At 37.1% G+C, this 22459-nt stretch overlaps 1 protein-coding gene across 7 annotated transcripts in view; it reads left to right on the top strand.

Annotated features, from left to right (window-relative positions):
* Nucleotides 1-22459, top strand: part of COMMD10 (COMM domain containing 10) — a 152134-nt gene that overhangs the window by 60543 nt on the left and 69132 nt on the right. The window lies entirely within an intron of this gene.

The following is a 22459-nucleotide window of genomic DNA, read 5'->3' as shown; positions in this document are numbered from 1 at the left end:
TTTCCAAGAAACTTTTTCAGTGAGGACAGATACTCAGGAATCAGTGGCTGCAAGGTACATAATTTGTTATGCATTCAGATTCACACCGACCAAATGGCTGAGACACGTCACTGCAAGTGGAGCTCTGGGTCCCCTTTAGAAGCATGCGATGAAAAAGCTCACTTTAGAACCCACTCTAGGCAAACAAGACACAGAGATAAAGGGTGGTCAGCTTGGTCTGGATAAAAATGAATTGTATTTGGAGTTTTCACGCATGAAGGCAGTATCTCTCCTAATGTTTAACTTGTTGTCTTCTCTGTGTTTACAAGCATTGAAGTGTCCCAGTGAAGACATAAGATTGCCTAAGATGGCCTTCTTATTTTTTAAATGAAAAAGGTCTCTGTATTTGAATCCAGGCCTGTTACTGAACAGCCAAGTAGCTTTATTTTTGTTTTGCTCTTGTGAACTCTTTGAATTTCCTACCCTTTAAAGGTTGTTATCTAGCTATAATCACTGTAGAGACTAGTGTTTAGGAGGATAAGGAAACAAAAGCATTGTTATTCTTATGAGTGTAAAATTGTACTAAGAATCAGCGTAGTATTTATTGCAAAAATAAACCTGGTTCCAGGAAATTCCGTCTCCCCTCCCCCGCCAAAGTGTTTGCCCATGTGCAAAACAGATTTAAAATAAGTAAATTAATTAATTACAATATAAAGCAAACAAACAAACTGACATATGCTTCTGGCATACTTTTAGTTTCAGACGAGTTCTGAAATTGCAGATTGAAGGCAGCTTCTTTTCCAGAAAACCTTAAACTATGCTGGTTTATAACTCATAATTTATCATAAGTAGAAGCTGCCAAGATCTGTATTTTCATATGCCCTGAAAGGTGCATGTTAGGTTTTTGAAGGTTAATAAAAAGTGTTTTTCTCTTCAGTCTTCTTGTTCACTCATTAACTGCTATACGAACACTGTTATCCTGAAAGGCCATATGGAACATATTTGAAACAATGGCGAACAGACCCTTGCTCATGCTACTGTTCTGCATTTTTAAGCTGCAAAGTGAATCTCCCTAGCCTTGTCTCCTTGAGAGCAGCATCTGTTTTAAAAATCAGATCCTTGTCTTAGTCCTTTGCTCTCTTTGGCGATAAAGTGCTGCTGGACATTCCGTCAGGGTAGAGTTAAACACTTTCTCTACAAAATGGAAGAGAGATACCATCTTTCTTTACCTAAGAAACCTTAATGGATAAAATATACAGATCTATCTTGTTCAGCACAGCAGGCTAATTCTGAGGCAGACTTGAATTGTAACTTTTGGGCTAAGCAATACTTTTCTCCAGTTCTTCTGTTTTCCACAATTCTTTTTATTTTTTTCTTATTTGTCATCAAAGTCATTTGATGTTGAAGAACAGCATTCTCATTAATTCTTCTCTTTCAACTTGAGTTCATTGTCTGATCTTAACTTCCTATTCCGATATCACAATAGCTTCTGTTACTATTTCTGAAAACACGGTGTTCTTGTACTGAATCAGTAATGCACAGCTTCGTGCCTTACAAGGAGCTGTCTCACTTAGTGCGCTTGTCTTTGACAATAGATTGCTGTGGGCAGTAAAGTCACCATGACCTTGCTGTGTACTTTGCCAGTGCCCATGTAGCTGAATGCTGCTGCTGCCTGGTGGGTTGGCTTCTGCTAGCAAAATAGTTGGTGGGAATGTTTGCTCTCATCTGCAGTAGATGCTGTTGCAGTCCCTTGTATCACTTCCAGAGGCAGTACGTGGATTAAATGAAGGACCTAAACCATGCCAGATAGAAAAGCTGCATGCATTTCATAAATTACTAGTAATTGGGTTATAAAGATTTTTATTTCTTTCAAAAGCAGGTTGAAATAAGCTCTTCTCTTTAGAAATTGGCTGAACATTACAAATTCAGGACATGTACGATGGTCTCAGTAATGCAGTGATTCAAATGATAACTCAAACTCCTGGTATATAGGAATTATTTGTGTTACCAGCTACTGTGTATACAAGTGTGAGAAAAAGAATAATACCTTTGTAACAGTGCAGGGAAATATACCCAGAAATTTGAGTAAAGGGAATGCTTAAGAGGTTCCATGAGGTTATTATCCAAATGTTGGCCTTGAAAGTTTGTATTTCTTCACGGAAACCGACAGCAAAGAGATTTCATATGGGTTTCTATTATGACAGCTGCTATGCTTGTGGTTTCATTTTGTGAAGCTTTGCCATTTTGAACAATACCTTATTTTTTCAGTTCCCAAAGTTTTACTCAATAGTGGATTTTTAAGGAGTTGTTCAGCTTTTTGTATGAACCGTGCTATTCCCAGAGGAGAAGAGTGGGCTGGTGTATCAATGCTGTATGTATTATTCCTGCTGATTCATTAGATCTAAAACCGTTCAGATGTTGGAGTAACACATTTCATTGCTAATGGGTATATGTTCCGGATCTGAGCTTGAAAGAGAATCATGTGGAAACATTGATATATATTATTTTGGGGGTTGCTTAGTAGCGTCCTGTAATCCTTTCCCATTTTCTACTTTTAAAAAGCAAGTCACATACTTTTCAAAATTCATTACCAAAGTCAGACACCCCCCCCCCCCCCAAGTTATTCAATTCCTGTTATTTTTGCTAATGTAATTCTGTTTTAGCAATCAGATTCAAGAGTTGCTAAATCATCTATTGAAATTGAAATACATTCTTTTCTATTCATCCTGGGGGTTAGTAGCATGACATTTAATTGTTTTCACAGCAGAGTAATAAACTGTAGAAACTAAGACTAAGGCCATGGTACTTTACTGTATGTATCACTGCAACTTTTATAGTTAACATTTGAATGTTTGTGCTGGTTTTGTAGTATGCTTTGGCACATACATGTAAGTAACATGTCTCCTAAGGCAAAAATGGGTATGTGTAGAACAAAACTGAAAGACATCTCCTAGATGTGTGATACAGTTATATGTATAGTCATATAGTCACCAAAGAGTGCCTTTACTCTAGTTAGGTGGTTTACCTTTGCTCTTAGGTGGTTCTCCAGAATCTATACCCTGAAGACTTCTAATGCCCTGTTTTCAAACTTTGCCTACATTTTCTGTAAGAGTCATCTTTTATCCAAAGTGTTTTTTTTTGTTTGTTTTGTTTTTTTATGACATTTCCTCTGACTTTTAAAGAGCAAACTTATTCCCTAATTGTCTTTGTATTGCAATCCTTACGTAAGCCAAGCAGGTTTACTTGCTGATATAAATAAGCTTTCAGTTCCCTGAAACTTCAAGCTTCCTTTTCCTGTTCTTGTGCCAACTTGAATCATACTTCTTGCAAATGGATTACCAGATTTGCATGCAGCAGTTCCAGTGGGGTCTTACCAGCCTGATGCTGTGACTTGCAAAATGTTCAAGCAGTTTAATAGCTGGACTTCCTCTCTTGTTCTGATTAGTTGTTTTCTGTAAAGTAGTAAAACTTGCATCATTTCTGTAATAGTTGGTGTTTGTATTCTTGTTCATTACCAGAATGGATCTGTTATTTGTTTTCTTCCATGTTTGAGAAAGAGTAGAGGTACTGAAGATAATTGCTTTGCTGCTTATTTCAAATGTAGGATGTGCTATACTACTCTCTGAAAATCCCTGACTAAATGAAAAGCTGCAGAATGAGCTCACACAGTTTCTGACAGAAAGAGTCTGTATAAGAAAGAGAAATTATAAATGCAGCAGTCTTACATGGACAGCACAACTGTGTACACAAAAACATACACATAAACAATCCACTGACAATAATAATTAGTATCAATCTATTATTTTTTTTCACGTTTTTGTTTCTCTGCTCATTAAAAAAATTATTTATTCACTCAACAGTAGGAAAGAACTCCAGATCTGTTTTCCTCTTTTGGCTGGGATTCAAGTTCTCAGATTTTTTGGTTGTTGTCCAGATCTGTCTTGAAGAAATGTTAGGTGCCATTCAAGTCCTGATCCAGTAAGACCTCAGTGTTGTTGTCTTATATGTAAACATGTGAGAGCTCCAGTCTAACAAAGGATTTATGTGTGCTTAATATTATACCTGCAATACTTCTGTCTTTAGTGGGATTAGTAACATATTTATAATTGATCGAATATTATTTGTTGGAGTGCAGCAGCTAGGATTGGAACGTAGAATTGATGTTCACTATTAACTAGCAAAGTTAATCCATTGATCACCTCACTGGAACGATGGTTTATTCTTGCTTTCTCTCTCTCTCTCTCTTTCTTTTTTTTCTTTTTTTTTCTTTTTTTTTTTTTGTGGTGATGTATATTGGTACATAGAGTGGTAGTATTACTTCTATGCTTAAGATCAAGAAAGACTTGGAAGTTCAAAGCATCTAATTCAGAGCAGTTTAGGGTCAGCCAAACTGTTAGGCTAAACAAACGACAATATTAAACAGATACTTAAAAAATTAATTTACTAGCAGTCCAGCTAGAAGTGATGGGGTGTTAAAAGCTGTAGTTAATATACAGCAGTAATGCTGCAACAGAAATGCTATCTGGTGAGTCCCTGCATGTTCTTTCATTTTCAAAATGATCTTTTGAAAGTGCAGCAAGCCTTGATGTATTTCCTAAGATCTGTATTTGAGCTAGATCTCTATAGACAAATTTCCAGTTTGGTGTGAGACTGCATTGCCAGATCAGCCCCACAGACACTCAGTTTCTTGCTACTGAAACTTCTGAGTGAACAAAGAACAAGGATGACTTTTTTTTTCTTTTGCTCTGCCAAAGTAAATCAGTATGTGAAGTCCACTTTAAATATATTAGCAACACAGTCTAATTAAAGAAGTCGAACTATTTACTAAAATATGATTGAAGCTGTTTCCTTGCAGAACAGACAAAAGAAGTTATTTTTGGTCTTAGGAAAACAAGCAGTGCATGAGGCTGGCAGTTTTACAGAAGTGAAGTGAAGTTTGTGAACAATAGTATTAGAAGCATTCCTCTTACAGCGTAAGCATTATGACATGTGAGTGCATATGTTTTTCATGGGTACTGCATTGCAAAGGGAATGTTCAAGCACAAAAGTAAGATTTGTGTTTTAGATTTGCCATACTGATAATAGTATTGTAAGATCTGTGCTTTAGTGTTCGGAAAATTGACTACAAATATAGCCCAGTTTACCATTATTACTTTTTTTTTTAAAGTTTTTAAAATATATACAATGCAATCAAAATTATTATTCTTGGTATTATTTAGTTTTTGGAATTCTTTACTTGTAGCATTTTGTGTATTTTAAATAAAGATATTAAAAGGTGGGTTGTTGAGTAACATAAATATACCTTAACTTTGTGAAACTTTTATGTTCAGAAATTCAGCTTTTCTTTAATAACAGTATAAATTTAGATCATTTTTTTCCTAATTTCTAGCACTTAACTTGTCTTTCACTCTGCTCTTCAGCATGCTGTAGGTCCTTTGATTCTCTTGAGATACTTTGTTGTGTTTAAACCTGAACTGAGGTTAGAAGGCAAAACTATAATTTAACTTTATCGTGTAATAAGAAGCTGAAGCAAACTGAGGAGTGCCTAAAGTACTATTGTTACTTGTTGCTGAAAAACATACCTCTTTGATTCTGAAGATAAAGATACAAGTGGTTGCAAAACCAGAGAAATTCACCTGTATAGAAGGGATGGTATGAACAATGGGTATCAAGTATCATTTATCACAACTGCCTTTCCAAGGATGTTGTGTGAGAAGGACCACGAGTACTATGGCTGACAAAATAAAAATGGAGGAGAACCCGCAACTCCTACAAGAAAGTGTCCCCTGTGCAAGCATGGAAATGCTTGTTTTTTGAAATGCTTGTTGTTTAGTTCAGCCTGAATTCCTGTGGAATCCTCCTTGCAATTCTCCTGAGCAGAGCGAGTTGAGGTATGGGGTTGATGGTAACATGCTTCAGCTTCAATCCTGCTACCTAGGAGACTGTCCAAGTTCATGGGAGATTCTGTTTTACAAGAGGAACAATATTTCATAAATGTGATGCTGTTCCTACCTCAGTAAGCCTGAATGGTCCCTTGTGTAAGAAATTATAATTCCTTAGTCTTCCTTGCCCACTCAGAAACTCCCAAACCTCCTCTGAATAAACTGACACAATAGGATTTCATCTTGAAATTGTGCCTTTCTCTGAGCCACATGGTGCTGTGTGCATTGTTATAATGGATTGAAAAAAAGGCAAATCAAATTCTTTTGCATGGAAGTTTTTTAAAGAAGTAGAATTTTAGATCATTATTGTCAAGCAGGAGTGAAATGACTTAGTCTCCTGAGGATCACAGGACACTGAGTGATATGGGAAAGTAGACAGGAGAGCAGGGATGGCTATAAATAAACAAAAGAAATACATTCAGTTACATTGTAAGAAAATAGTGTCATGCAAGTAAAAGAGAAAGTACTATAGGAGCAGGAAATTTCCCCCAAATTTGATGAAAGAACAAGGGAGTAAGAAAAATAATAATAAAGTCCTTAATGAATTATGTGAAATTTTGCATTTTCATCAGTGTTGCTGTTGTGATTTATCAAAGGGTAGTAACCTGTGTGAGAGATAGGATTCAGTAGATGCCTTGACGTATAAGTATTTTTCTGGAATTGTGCCCTTTGTATTGACCAGTTGGAATGCTGCTTCTCATAGTGCCATTTCATAATGGTAATTATAAAACTTTTCTGGAAACTGTACAAGTTACAGTTTGCAATAAAGTGCCATATTTTACAGGAATTATTATTTCTTATAAATCTCATTTGAAAGTTCAAGGATGCTACATCCTGCTGAGCCATTGGGTGTTTCTATTTTCAGTACTTTGTGTGCTACTCGAGTCATATTGATTTCCAAATACTATAAATCTGGACAAAACAGGAAGAGTGTAATAGCCTCATACAGTAGCTGAGCTGTTTCTTTTTCTAATTAGAGTATTTATTAAAATTGAACAAGAATAGCATAATATAATAAGAAGCCACATTTTCTCTGCTTGCAGCCCAAGCTACTGTTTGAACTGATTCCAGTTGTTTCTTGTCATTGTTAACGTGTAAGCTTTATCTACTGTGAAAGCAAAATAATGGGGAAACTTTCTTTTAATGTCCCCTCAGAAGCTAGGAACATACAATGTGAGCAGGGCAGAAGAGAATAAATCTTAACAACAACAAATGGTTGAATAAGGAATTGTTGTCCTTGTGTCTGTGTTATCTGTGCGATCTACTTATCTGTGTTTCATTACAATAACTGATATTCTGGGACACCAACTTGCTGTAATTAAGCTACTTGTGTTTTGGCTACCCACATGTTCTTAAATACGGGACTTTGATAAACTTGTGGTTGTGAAATACTGCTGGCAGTTCATACTTATGCTTTGTGTGAGCAAGGATGCCTGCAGTATTTTGATTTACAGAGTAAATTAAGAAACGTAGCAACAGTGTTTTCGTCTGATATGCATGGATACTACAGTGCTTCCCTTTTTCTTAGGCAGAAACCCAGCGGTACCTGCTTTGTTCCCCTCTGGAGGTTTTAAGTTCTGAGACCTGATGGTTCCAAGTAGCTGTTCATTTCCTACGAGTGATCAACAGTCTGCCAGATTTCCTGCTCAGACATTAACTATTCTGGTGGAAATGGTCCAATAGGGTTTATTTTTGTGCTGTTACAAGATTTTATTCACTTCTCCTCAAGCACGTCTGTGCCGTTACACGAAGGACAGCAACAAATGTCAGCACTGCTGTGCTGCAGGAGGCTGGAGCCGGCACCATCCCTGTGCACTGTGCTCCTGTAAGGCAGAGAAGGCTCTCCTCCTCTCCTCCTGCCAGCTGAGAGATTCCCACCATGGGAGAGGGAAATGGGTGCAGATTCAGTGCTCAGTGTTTTGGCTAACAGCATTTTGCAAACATCCACCTGGCCTCCAGTACTCATACGTGTACTGGATCGCATGGGACCAGGTACTCCCTTTGGGACACGAAGAGGTGCACCTGAAGGCATTGTCTGTCAGCTGTTTATATCCCACAGGGTTATCATTTACTATTACTGGTGGAATTATTTTAGTTTAAAGAAGGAAGAAATCGGCAGGTTATATTTATTGATATAAAGGGTTTATTAATCAGGGTGGTGCCGGATGGTTTGGACCTTGTCCAAGCTGTGAATAACTGCCTGGACTATTTCTGTAGTTCCTCATGAACTTTAACTGTAGTAGTTGCTTATCTACAGGCAAATCTCAGTATACATTCTAACACAGGTCAGTGTTAAGTCCGAAGATGCATAATAAACACGTAACAACAGAATGTTAAATCAGAATTTGTCTAGGCGCATGTCCTACCACTATCTGTCCTCATCTCATACAGCTGGTTCCTTCTCTTTCATAGTCTTTAAAATACAGTCTTTTTTCAATTTGGTCCTTCACTGTTCTTGCATCCTTCGCTCTGCAGTTCGGTGTAGCTGATGCTAAGGTCTGCTGCCTCTTTGGGAGGATACATCAGGAGTGTGGACTGTGCTGTGCTGAACAACAAAGAAATGGGAGAATGGTGTAAGGGCAACAAGTAATTAGTGCATTCTCTATTCAGAAGCCTCTCCTCGAAGTATCCAAGTACGTGGATAGAAGGATTAGGCCTGTGAATTAAGGGTCTACCAGGAAATTTGTTGCGTTGAAGACCAAGGAAGTAAATGAATAAAAGCTATGCTAACTTGGGGTTAAGATTATTCACTGGTGCTCAGTACCTTTTGAAGGTGTGTAGAGTAGCTAATACAAAAAGGCTCTAGAAACCAGGAAGTGCATGGTTTAATGTGTTCAGTTTCCACTGAAGAATTTTAGTTCTGCTTTTCTGCAGTGATGCTTCGCTGCATCTTCACAGCCTCTGCAGATGCCCTGGCAGCTCTGGACACAGAACACCTAGGCTCCGTGGGGCCACACCGTGACGCATCCTCCTCTCCCTGGCAAAGTCTGGACTTTAAGTAGGTATGACAAGTTAGGGCTTTTCCCAGCACTGGGCTTACTCTTCACAAATTACACCAGACTTGCCTGGGGTTTCATTCTGAGATGCTCCTTTCACTTACCCCTTGCTATACTTTCTGAATTCATTGTCATATATGCCAGTAGGCTATTAGTAATTCCATGACACGAAGGCATTTTTGTTCATCTCTAGGGAACCTTTGTAGCTGAATCATTCCCACACGATCAATTCAGTTCAGCCCTGAAAGGAGGCATTCTTGATTCCTTGGGATAAATATATACTCTTTTCAAATCACAAGATGCAGCTCTTCCAGACTCCTCTCACTAATAACTCCACTAGTCACCACACTGAGAGTTAACGGAGTGAATGCAGCTGGAGTGTTTGCAAATATGTGCCGGAATGTAAATGTGTGAATGCAGCATAGACAATAACGCATTGTTCTAGTTAATTCACATCTCTATTCATGTATCTTGTAGCAATTTTCAGGCCCCTGAGAACCATCTTCCAGTCCAGCCTCCTGGCTATCACTCCTGTATGGTTTTGTCAGGCTGTGGCTTTCTTCAGGAGTTCATCTCCAGGCTCCAAAGAAATCAAAAGATGGACAACCTCTGCTAACTGGGCAGGTTTTCCTATCTGTGAACCCTTGTTGCTGACCCATTCCCAGGGACTGTTGGCAGATCCCTGACTTCATAACTGAGGCCACATTACAGGGGTGACAAGTACATTATTTTTCATTGCCTGACTGTTGGAGGCATGATCTGAAAGCATCCGCGACAGTACTGACACACTTGAACTCTGTTAACTAAGCCTTGGGACATTTCAAAACATATCAGACTTAAAAGTGTATTTTTCTACATTTTTTTTCTCTTCACTTTCCATAGGAAAACCTGAAAGAAGGCAGTAGGAATCTCTGAATAAAGCTTTTAGTTTCAAGTGTAAAACTGCTGAAGTTCTCATGTTTCATTCGTGTGTGCGTGGCTCAGCAAGTCCTTACAGGCTGTAATTCAGATGGAGGAGAGTCTAGGAAGGAGTTAGCACATGAGGTGCCGTAAGGGGAAATCTTAAGGGCGGCCAATTCAGGAAGAATGCTTTCGTTGAACTTGAGTTTTCAGTACTCAGTTAATGCCAAACCATAACAAGGGTTTGAATATTAACTCCTGTACTGCGTTTTTCCAGAGTGTTATATATGCCCTTCCTCTGTTTGTTTTCTGTACGTGATTGAGTTGTGTTTTGGTGAGCCAGAGTCTCTGAAGACTTAATATTTTGAGTTACTTTATCCATGGTATTTTGCTGGCTTATTATGAGTACAATGCCTGCCAATGCTCTCTATTAACTTTCATAGTTATCCTCACAAACGGTAATTGATCTTTTGGTGGATTTAAATATCCTTTCTTCAAAGGCATGCTGAGAGATTTTTTTTCTGTGGCTGAGTGATAATCTTCTTTATTATATTTACTACTTTTAACAAAGCTCTGGTTTCTCAGCTAATTAAATTGTGTGGGTTTTTTCTTTTTCTTTTTCTTTTTTTTTTTTGTTGTTTTATAGAAGCATTTTCATCTTCAGTTTTTTTTCACGTCTTGAGATATTTTGAAAATTAAAATGATAATATGAAAAAAAAGCCACAAGAAATATGTTATCCAGTTTTGGTTTAGACATTTGTAATAGATTCTTGAGCCTCAAGTGAGAATACATCAAGAAAAGTTTAATTCACTTAACCAGAATGATGAAGGAAGTTTGTTCAGCATTATACTTCATTTTGACACAATTCTATTCACATTTTAATGGAATTAACTCATGATCTATGTATCCATGAGTTAAGATTGTATTAATTTCCATTTCTTTATTCCATTTGATGTGTTTCAAATACAACATTTTAAGAGCAGCTGTTGAGGGGTAGTACATCATGCTCCTATTCTGTTATCCCCCGAATGCTGGCATATAGATCGCATTAATAGAACACATTCCAATTGAAATATGGTCTGAATAGATTATTTTTAGTACTATATATATGTTACAGAACTTAAAATTTAAACATTCTTTTAAATCATTGTAATGATCTATACTGTCAAGCCAGGTTAAGTCAGCAGAAATTGTTTTAAACTTATTCAGGGATCCCCAAAGAAAAACATGCCATATTTCCTTCTCGAGCAGACACGTGTTTTTATGTCTTTATTATAAAAAATAATAATACGTTGGAAACACTGTTTTTCCTATGCAAACATGAGTTCTTTCTCGCTAACTGCAATATTATAATAGTCTGTTCTGCATGGATTGACTACTCTGAAGGCTTTGTTCAACAAAGTGAACCACAGCATTTTAATTAAGGGGCTTTTGGTGTTTTTCCGTATTCTGTCGTCAAAATTGTAAAGGAAAAGGATTTTGCTATTTTATTTTTAATTAGGAAAATTTTCTTCTCAATCTTAGAGCACATGTCTCTGGTGAGATGTTGTGCTATGCTGTTTTGTTTTGTTAACAAATGAAGTATTCTGGATATTTGTTAGTTAGAGTCACTTGGTTTTGTCAAGCTAAATGCTTTGAACGTGTTGGTGTGCTCTTCCTCATCCTTGGCATCCAGTGTTCGAGGAGAGTCATGGCAGCTAAGGTTATGATGAGCATCAGCAATCAGAGACAGATTTTTTTTAGGGATTTTCCATTTCAGGCAGGGCATCAAGGTTTTAGAGTAATAACAGAAAGAAATGAAATGGATAGCAAGCAGAATGCCTGAATTTTGAGGGGTGAATTTAATTTTTTATTTTTTATTTTCAATGAGTTCCTACTGGAAACTGGTGAAACAACAAAAAAGATGAAGGGATTCATCTTCTGGAAGCTGTATGACAGAAAATTATGGGGAGGATGGGAGCTTGGTAAATTGGAGCCAAGTCTGCCTTCGCTGGAATTTAGCCTGCGTCAGGCTGGCGGGCGGTCACTAGTGGTGTCCCTCAAGGCTCCATTTTAGGGCCGGTACTTTTCAATATTTTTATAAACTATCTGGATGTAGGAATAGAAGGTATTTTGAGCAAGTTTGCCGATGACACCAAACTTGGAGGAGTTGTGGACTCGAATGAGGGTGGAAAGGCCTTGCAGAGGGATCTGGATAGGTTGGAGAGCTGGGCGATCGCCAACCGCATGAAGTTCAATAAGAGCAAGTGCCGGGTCCTGCACCTGGGACGGGGAAACCCTGGCTGCACGTACAGACTGGGCGATGAGACGCTGGAGAGCAGCCTAGAAGAGAGGGATCTGGGGGTCGTGGTAGACAGCAAGTTGAATATGAGCCAGCAGTGTGCCCTGGCAGCCAGGAGGGCCAACCGTGTCCTGGGGTGCATCAAGCACGGCATCGCTAGTAGGTCGAGGGAGGTGATTGTCCCGCTCTACTCTGCGCTGGTGCGGCCTCACCTCGAGTACTGTGTGCAGTTCTGGGCACCACAGTATAAAAAGGACATGAAACTGTTGGAGAGTGTCCAGAGGAGGGCTACGAAGATGGTGAAAGGCCTGGAGGGAAAGACGTACGAGGAACGGCTGAGAGCACTGGGCCTGTTCAGCCTGGAGAAGAGGAGGCTGAGGGGAGACCTCATCGCAGTCTACAACTTCCTCATAAGGGGGTGTCGAGAGGCAGGAGACCTTTTCTCCATTAACACTAGCGACAGGACCCGCGGGAACGGGGTTAAGCTGAGGCAGGGGAAGTTTAGGCTTGACATCAGGAGGAAGTTCTTCACAGAGAGAGTGGTTGCACACTGGAACAGGCTCCCCAGGGAAGTGGTCACTGCACCGAGCCTGACTGAATTTAAGAAGAGATTGGACTGTGCGCTTAGTCACATGGTCTGAACTTTTGGGTAGACCTGTGCGGTGTCAAGAGTTGGACTTGATGATCCTTAAGGGTCCCTTCCAACTCAGGATATTCTATGATTCTATGATTCTATGAAATAAGATATTTCTGATGAGCAGCATTGCTGACAGACAGCAAAGAGTTGCAACATATTAAAGACAGGGACCGAGAATATGGACTTCTAGGTATATGGCCAAAGGCATATTGGTGAAGGCTAAACTTCCTCAAGAAGAAATAGAAAAGAATGGACCTGATGTTGCAAGGTTTGAGATAAGTTGTTCTTTATCACTGCAATTGAGGTAACTATGCACTCTAAGGACAAAAATCCATATGGTATGAACGTAAAAGTGCCTTGTAATTGAGAGGCAGAAGGTCTTTTGTGATGGCCCTGGACAGTTCATAGTAATAAATACACTGCTCCTAATCATAAGATAGGGATACAGTATGAAAGTTTTTCAAACCTCTCTTACAGAGTGAATTCTTTTGAAATTAGTAAGAATGTATTTATTTATTCTTCTGCAACAGTTCTTCTCTCCAGTGAGGCTAGGACCTTCAAATATCAAGCCAAAAGAAAAGAGTTCGAATTCAGTATCTGAATTTCTTCTAAAAGGAGCCCTAAGATTCCTTTTCAGTTTCTAAAGGGTATGGAAAGGTGGATCGTGTGGAGAAGAGACGACCGCTGCTGGTGTTTTTGTTGTTTGTTTGTTTGTTTCATTTTCATTTATTTATTTTCTTAAATTATAAGTGGTTAGTGTATGAATATTGTGTTATGATACAGGCTTTGCCTAGGCTGCTGAAATGGGAGCAGGAGGCTATGTGGCTTGTGAGATAAAGAAGTATGCCCGAGTCTCGGGCATTGAGTGTGCTGCATAAAGCGTATAGAAATTCGGCAGTTCAGAGTGTGCTGTGTCAGTGTCACTGTGTGTGATGCTTTACTACTTCCATTTTTCCTATTTATTTTTTTTTTTTTACCTTAGAGAAATAAGGCAATCTTTGTCCATTTTTATGGTCTTTATTCAGGAATATTTTTAATAAAACAAATACCCTACAATCAGCTGTCATCTAGGCAGCATAAAGGAATGTTCTTATTCATTTTATGGATTTAGAAGAAAAGGAATGGAAAGTGAGGGAGACTGAGCTTTAACACAGCAAAAATATTCAGCAGTTTATAGCCAGTGTGGGCTTTTGAGATGCTTTACTCAATTTGATAAATTATTCACAGATGACTGCAAATTCTAGCCAAATTGCTTATTTAAATGCATCATTACTGGACACCTCACCAGCTTCTCATCCATTTCAGCACAGTTTACTTCTACTTCATTTCAAGGCTTACTTAAGAAAACCACTTTATTTTTCTTGGTTTACTGGCTGTGCTCAGAAAATGACTTTACTACTCTTTTAAAGCCATTTATGTGTTGTTCACAATGCAACAGATAAGTTGTTTATGGGACTTTTTTCCTACTTATCTAGGCCTCTTTATATGATAATGCCTAAAGTAGTCTATTGTTTTACGAAGAGTTGTTTATTCATTGATTCTTAGATTTTACCTTAAACATTTGGTTACTTGGGTATTTCAGGCAGAATGGCTCAGGATTTCTGGATACAACATATCATAGTACGTGTAATGCCTTCTGGTACTTAAGTGTTTTAACTGCAGTGTAAATAAAAATAGCTTGGATTTTGTGTTCACAACCAAATTTTAATTGGTATGTTGGGAATGCCACAGTTGTGGTCCAACCCTCCACTTTGGAGAGTAGGAAATCAAGTTCCAAGAGGAGAAAAAAAAAAAAAAAAGACAACTTTATTACATCTTCTTTCATATTAATTTTATATGCTTACAAAACCCACCAACAGTGAGAAATAACAGCTACTTACTGTGCTTTGTCCTTTGCAACAAAAGGCAGTTGTCTTTATCTTCCCGTTTGTCGTTATCAAGAAGGCTGAGGACTGTAAAAACTACAAAGCCTTGTTCAGGTCTAACACAAGGTATGGGAAAATAGCATGCAGATAGGGATCTTGGTTTCTTGCCAAGGAACATGTCAAACTCCGAGATAACCTGCACGACTTTGTACCTCGCCCTGTATGACAGAGCAGCAGATGTTTGGCCAGCTGCCACCCAGAAGTGCTGGTAGCCTGGAGGCTCTGGCTAGCCATCAGGCAGCCTGTTGGCAGCATCTTGGAAGCCAAAGCTCCCCAAAGCCCCTGATAGTGCTGTGATATATCTGGAGTTCAGAAACCCCAATGTCTTCAGAGTTCACCAGCCAGGGATGTCATTGGTTGGGAAGTCCCAAAATGTGGGTGTCCTGGTAGTTGGGCTCTGCAGCAGCCTTCTGGACAGATTGGTGGAAAGTCTGGGCTGGAAAACCCCAGTAGCCTTGTGTCTTTGATGGTGTTCATGCCCAGAGAGGCAGCAGAAGAGCTGCCAGAAAAGCATAAAGGTTTATAGCTAAGCTTTTTTCAGAATCAAAATTTTCAGCAGGAAATGTCAAATCAGCACTTTTTAGCTGAATATTGCTGTACTGAAACAATCTTAACCAGCCTTATTAAAGGTTTACAGCCTTTCAGCCTGGAGAAGAAAATTGAGGAGGATAGAAGTTGGTGATTCCCCCATTTCATCTGTGTGGTTACAGTACTGTTCTGGTGAATTCTAGAGTAGGTCTGGAAACTGAAATGTTCACAACAAACTCAGGGTTTGGGTGTTTGGTTCATTAGAAGGAACTTAAAACTGCATAAAAAGTTTTGCAGTTCAATTAGTATTTTTTATTATTTTTTTTTTAATTTTGAAGGACAAGGAAGATAGGAGAATATACATAATTCTTAGCCTCTTCATAGTTTAATCCTAATTTATCCTGTTGTAGATGACAGCAGTGGTTTTTTTTGCAAGGTCTTCTATCACCCAAGTTGTTGTGCTCATATACAGCAGTTGAAATCTGAAGCATTTTTCATGGTTACACTTCTTCTCCTGAATGTTTGTTCAACTTCTAAGCTCTTGGTTCAAAGTTGTTTGTTGTTTTTTTTCAATTACAGTTTAATAAAAATAACTCAATTTCAATTAATTATTTGTTTTTTAATTGCTAGCATACCAGAGAAAGGCAGAATGGTTTGTGCTGGGTCCATATATGTTGTAAAGATACGGTTGATGAGACACGTTTGCAGTCTGAATGAGATCCTATGCATATTCTTGACTGCTTTTTCACAAAGGTTACCTTGAGCACAACTGTTATCTTTGTGTAATATTAATTAAATGATATATCCCAAAGTGCATCAACAGTGAACAAATAAAAACAAGCAGATTGCTACTCTTATTAAATTATCTCCCGCTCTTTCTCCTCCTGTCTGTCTAGGATTGATATTTCTATTTGGAAATGCCAGATCCCAAAGTGCATGTTTTGAAAAGTGAACGCTGTAATGTGGCAAGGCAGATTTATCTTGAAAGAAGGAAAGATAGCGTGATAGGACGAACAAGTGGCAGGAAGCCAGAGGGCAGAGGCCCACTTCCTGCCCTGCTTCGTTCTATTCGAGCATCTCTATGCAAGTCCCTTAACTTTTACTTCTAAAAATGTGCTGGGGTCTAATGCTGTTACAGTTCATTGTCCTGAGAGTTGAAGTTGAGGTGAGAGTATAAACATCCCATATCAAGCGATTTATGATACAGTAAATGCGGATTTAGAATGGATGACAATATTGAAAAGTCAACTAGATAAGAGTAAAAAAAAAAAAAAAGTTAGAAATTATCTTGTAAATCTTTCACCAACAACTGCAAGTAGTATACAGTACAGAGTAAAATATGAGTAAAATATCCTTACCATTTCAAGATGTGTTGAGATGTTTGAAACTCTAGATTGTTGTCATATGCTGCTACAGTTCTCATCTTCTGTATCAACTCTATATTGGTGTAAATCTACATGTGCTGCTGCTTTTTCTTCTCTTTTTCTCAATATAAGTTGTCTGCAAAGTTACTTTTAATGGTTCTATGTAGCGTTAACTCATTTTGGGCTACAGAGCACTGTTTCATTCCAAATATTTCTGAAAGCACACTCGCTGTTATTTTTCATCTTTAAATATAATTTATTCAAGCTTGATTCTAAGCTGTCACTGCCATAAACTGCTTCACTTGAATTTGCATCATGCCTTTTATCTCATTTTTCTTAGTGTTTTTCCTCATTGATATGTGAATTTACTACTTACTGCATAGTTTTTCATACAAACATGCACTCTACAAGAAGTCTGAAGCAAGCTTTGTTACTGTTTGGTGTATAGCTCTTCTTTCTTAAAAAAATAAAAAATTACATATTTCTACATCTTTTTTCTTTCTTCTTTTTGAAGTTTGCTTGTTAGAAATCAGAATGTGCCCCAGTCAAGTCCTCAGTTTGTGATTTCTGAGGAATGGCAAAGTTTTCTTACTATTTAAGCAAACTTTCATTAAAAACAATGAAACTTATTTTCAGTCAAGTGCGGATTGTTTAGTTATATACAATTACTGAAGTGTGAAAGGATCCTTCTCCTGCAAAATCTCCTAAATTAGGCAATACAGTTTAAATGTTCTTCATATATCCATTTGCACAGTGAAGGCACAAGAAGTAAACTAAAATTAGTTTCTGGTGTGTATCTGAAAGAAGCATCAGAAGTCTGCATTTAAAGAAAGATTTGAATAAAGTAAGCTTCAGGGTTTTTTGATACGCAAGCAGTAGGAGGCAAGAGATGAGGTATTATGGAAACAGATATGAGGCCTGCAGATTTTGCATTAGGACAAGATCTGACAGTGCATATTTTTCTATTGTATGGAAATCAGTCCTGTGATGGTACCAAAATTAAATATTCTGCCTGTGTTCATTTAGCTGCAGATCGGCCCTTTCAGGACAATACAGAAATAAGAACAAAACTGCTTCTCAGAGTTTTTAAGACTTTTTTTCCATTGGTACCCAAAAGAATTTAAAGAAAAAGTAAAACATGGATCAATTTTTTCAATTATTTTACAAAACAATAAAAAATTGTAAGGAACAAATCATCTCATGATATTTCACTTCTTAAAAATTTAATGAAAGAGATTATTCAGTGAAGTAACCTGCTGTGCCTGTTTCACAGTGACAATATACAATATTCCATGAAGCTATTTCTGACATCACTGTGTCTAACACGGTTTAGGATGTTTGTTGGAAAATAAGGTGTAGGAGAGATGCTGGCTAGAGTATCCAGTAATCTAGGGTACACTAGGGTGCACTAAAATCTCAAATCTAGGGTACACTTAACTGAGAGTCTGGACAGAGTAAATTTTTATCTTACCTGCTGTCAAAAATACTAAAGCAAAATTAACAAATGGGTGGTGTGACCATCTGATACACGATAGTGTTGATCCACGACAGTAGAAAGCTGCTTCTAAGATTTTGTAGGTTTGATGAAGTTAAGGAGCATGGTGCTGTTAATGATGTACTGGAAGTAGAGCTGAAAGCTTTATGGAGTGTTGGCCATATTATCAACAGTGCTGCAAACAATAAATAGGCAGGGAGCAAGACATATGGGAGACATTTGCTTGATAAGTCTTGAACTGCATGATTTCAAGATTCATGGGAGATTTGTAGTACTAGCTGGCCTTCACTGCCAATGGACTTTTGGCTTATTTTTTATGTTGGTTAATGTTTAGCATGCTTTGAGAAAATAGTAGTTTCTAATACTTCTGAAGATTGCTTTGTTGTAATATATCCATTGATAACACGCTCAGAAGTGACTTCTGATTTTAGGTGCATTGCTCTTCAGATCACAGTTAAGAATCTGGAATTAAGTGATACCTTGGGCTATTGATTATTTCCTCGTTTTCATTACATTGCTACATCACACAGCTCCTTCATAAATTCTGTGATCTTCATTATAAAATTAGTTATGAGTTTTGGCTCCATTACTTTGATGAGAAGACTATTCCAGGCTTCACTGTCATAGTGTTCAGGAACCTTCCTTTGAGTCTGAGTTGAATATTTGGCTTGTTCATGTCTATTTGTTTTAATTCAAATGTTCTTTTAACCTAACAGCTTTCTGTCTCATTGATGTTTAAAATGCTGCTGTATTTCTGCTCTGTAAGAAACTTCAAGAATCCTGAAGTGTAAAAGAATACATAGGTCTGATACAAACCATCTTCAAGCACCCAAATTATTAACTGCTTTTGATTTCTCCCTGTTTTTATACCCACTACTGATCTGCATATTTGGTGTACAAAGAATGCAAGCTTTAGTGGGATTACCCCAGAGATGTGGTGTTAAACACAGAGTGCTCAGTGCTCCTTAGAATCTGTATTCTATTTCTTTTTTTCTAGATGCACTGCACAGCTTTATTCTTGAGTATATGGAAGTCTAAATATAGTATTTCTCAGCATATATGGGCACAAGATTTGCAAAGACTATCTGTGAACACTGGACTTTCTAAACATTCAAAAAGGTTATTGCAGTAGAATTCTAAGTGATACTTGGAGCAGTGGTGAAATTACTTTACTTTTGAGGCGGTACTAAATTCTCCAGCTAAGATGATGTCCATGTCATCATCACAGATTGCTGTTAGTTCAATTTCTTATATTTGGATGAATCTCAGAAAAAATGTATTATGTATGAACTCTTCAGCTACACTAGGAAATCATAAACCATCCAAATGTTGAGCTGTTCTTTATAACACAAAAGCCAATAAATTTGTGGAGTTACCAAATACTCAACTACTTTTGAAGACAAGGACTAAGGCAGTATGTGCAGTCAGCAAGTTCTTTGTTTCCTTCTTTACTACAAAGAAAGGATGAAAAAAACAAAAACAAAAAACCCAACCACCCAAAGCTGTCAGTGAAGAAAAGTTTAAGAGAAGAGTGAAGATAGTCTCTGCAATCTGTGTTTAGGACTGTTACATAGGCAGCTGAAGAGATGTGGCAAAATCTTCGACTAGAACCGTGCTAATTTCAACTGTGTTGAATTTTATAAGCATAGCAGGCATGAGCCAGGATAAATTTAGGGAACTGTTACTGCTAACATAAACAAGTGAATAAGTATAGATACTGTTTCTGAAAATGCTGTAACATGCTCAGGGAGAGAAAATAATTTTCATCATGTTCAAGTGTTTCCCTATATGCAGTATATGTCTCTTGTAGACTTTATTCCTCTTTTATGTCTCTTTTCTCTCCTGCCACACACAGCTTTTCTGCAGAACACCAAACTTAAATATTGAATATTATTTTATGACTCAAGATTCATGAAGGCACTCATTAGAGCATATTATGTTTTTATAGTGTTCCTGTCATATCTTTTTTTTTTTCTATATTAGGACAATTATGATCTTGCCTATTGTTTATTAATATCAAAAATCAGTAGGCATAATTCAAATATATACATTTTCTAAATGGTGTGCTGTTGGTTGGAGTGGTGTTAGTTGTAGTGTAATAAAATTGTAGACTGAAATCAGAGAATTCTATTAAAGGCAATGAAAATATGTCACTGTTCTTAAATAATTAGATTTTTTTACATAAATGTAATGATGCACATAATATTGGTGGTGATGGGAAAAAAAAGATAGAGCTGCAGAAAGTAAATAAATATGGATTTAAACAGTTAACTTTGGATGATTAAATGTTATTCTTGTTTTATCTTACTATAAACTCCAACTAAGATTAAGAAATTTAAGTACAGTACTCAGTTGTGCGTAGATAAAATTTTAGATGCACAGGTCCTATTTAAATTGGAAAAAAAAAAAGCATTCTTCATGCACTGGAGAGGTTTAGTTATATTACCCAGTTTACTCTTATGAATAATATTAATTAATGTCAGCTGAACTGCTTCCAGTTGTGCAGATCTAACCTGTAGCATATACAAAGAAATCAGCTGTTTGTTTAACGTAAGCTCTTAAGCAGTTGGCAGCTATTGCAAGTCATTACAAGATTTGACTGAATTGAAATTGCTTTTACCTTAATCTAGTATGCTGCCACCTAAAGACATACAGACCTTTGAAGTATAAATAGACATGTTTAGGCAGAGTCTATCTTTTTGTAGCAGGTTGCTGGGAGGTTTCTACAGTAGAGCATCAAACCATATTTTTATTAAATAAGAGGCTGAGCAGATGCATTAAAGCGATAACCTTGCACAAGGTTTTGCATAAGGAAGGAAGAATATTTTGCAGTCTAGAAATGGAGAAGGCACTTTGCGGGCAAGAAAAAAATCAATTACATCATTTTTGCAGTCTGACTGATGTTCAGTAGTTAGTCCTGCTGCTACTTAAATTTATTTTTAATATAAACGACAATGTTACACATCTATTAAAAGTTAGTAATTGATAAATTATTAACAATTATTTAATAGAAAAGGAGTTACTGAGTTCTTGTTTACATTTGCAAAGTGTTGCAATAGTACAGACTCCGAAGAAACTGTAATTGAATCGATTATTATATTTTGTAATTATGTGTACTTCAATTCAGATAGTGCTCTGAGATCCCTAAATGAAAGGGACAACACCTTTTTACAAAAATAAGAGTTTCTCAGCTTTGGGAATGAGAATGCAGAATTGAAGTAATTATGCATATGTTGGAAAAAAGAGAGATGAAGAAAGAAAAATGAAGAAAGTACGGATGTTTGCAGGACAATTGATGGCAAGCAGGAATTCTTTTTCATTACTGATGTTAATTGCATAATAATCAAATACAAATTTATTATTTTTGAAGAATCAACATGTGATTCTTACTTTAAATAATTGTATATTGATCACAACTAAAAGGTAGAAAATCATGCTTTTTTAAAGATCATTTCCATTTCCTTTTCATACCATACTGTAACCTGTTGGAGTTAAGCATCTTCTTTCTGAAAGAAAGTAAAATTCTCCTAGAGGATGATGTCTAAATATAAAGAGCAAACATTTTTCTTCAGTAAAGAGAAGCTGGACTAGACATGGAGAAAACAGAACTAATGGACAAGATGCCTTGGTAGTTAAAGAAAATCCCTTATTACTGCATTATAAAATATATATTTTTTTAATTGGAGTGGGTAAAATGTGCTTTAAATAGCACATTAATATATTCCAGTCAATTTGACAATAACATGACAATTAACAGATGGAGGGAAGACATTTACTGAGATTAGGAATACAACTGTCATTGACTCATACTAACTTTTAAAAGGAAGCTGATATGTCAGGATATATATATATTTAATCAAAACTGAAGTGTCGATATATTCACATAAGAAGTGTATAAAATGCCAAAAATACGGGTGCAAAAATTTCATGTGACTATAAGGAAATATGGGACAAACTTGTGCAAAGATGTCCACTGAAGGTTATTAAATAGATAAATCCAAATGAGGCACAAGATACCCAGCCGGAGTCTGGAGGAGTGTTTGATAGGAATGAAATCTGAAAAAGAGTGGTTTTTTGTTTTTTTTTAAGTGTTCAGATTTCAATATATAATTATCTGCTTAATTTCGCTTCTCTTCTTTCTTTTATTCATGTATGAGGAATGGCACCTACACAGGATTTAGTCTGCTGCTGCAGCCCTTCGTTTTTTTTTTTTAATCTTCGTAACATTTATCTGAATGGATGTGGATATGAACTGGAACACTGGGGGCTGGAAAGCTAATTATATTTTAAAGGAAACTGTAAAATATACTAATTTCCACTACCTTTCATGTTCCAGATCTTTGTTCCATAATTACTGGTGTTCCATCCATTATCTGATTTTCTTGAATTCGTCAGGTTTTGTGTTAAAGTG

Source organism: Anas platyrhynchos, chromosome Z (genome assembly GCF_047663525.1).
Source record: "Anas platyrhynchos isolate ZD024472 breed Pekin duck chromosome Z, IASCAAS_PekinDuck_T2T, whole genome shotgun sequence".
Taxonomy (NCBI): Eukaryota; Metazoa; Chordata; class Aves; order Anseriformes; family Anatidae; genus Anas; species Anas platyrhynchos.
Note: the sequence above shows the minus strand (reverse complement) of the source record. Positions and strands in the feature narration are given on the sequence as shown.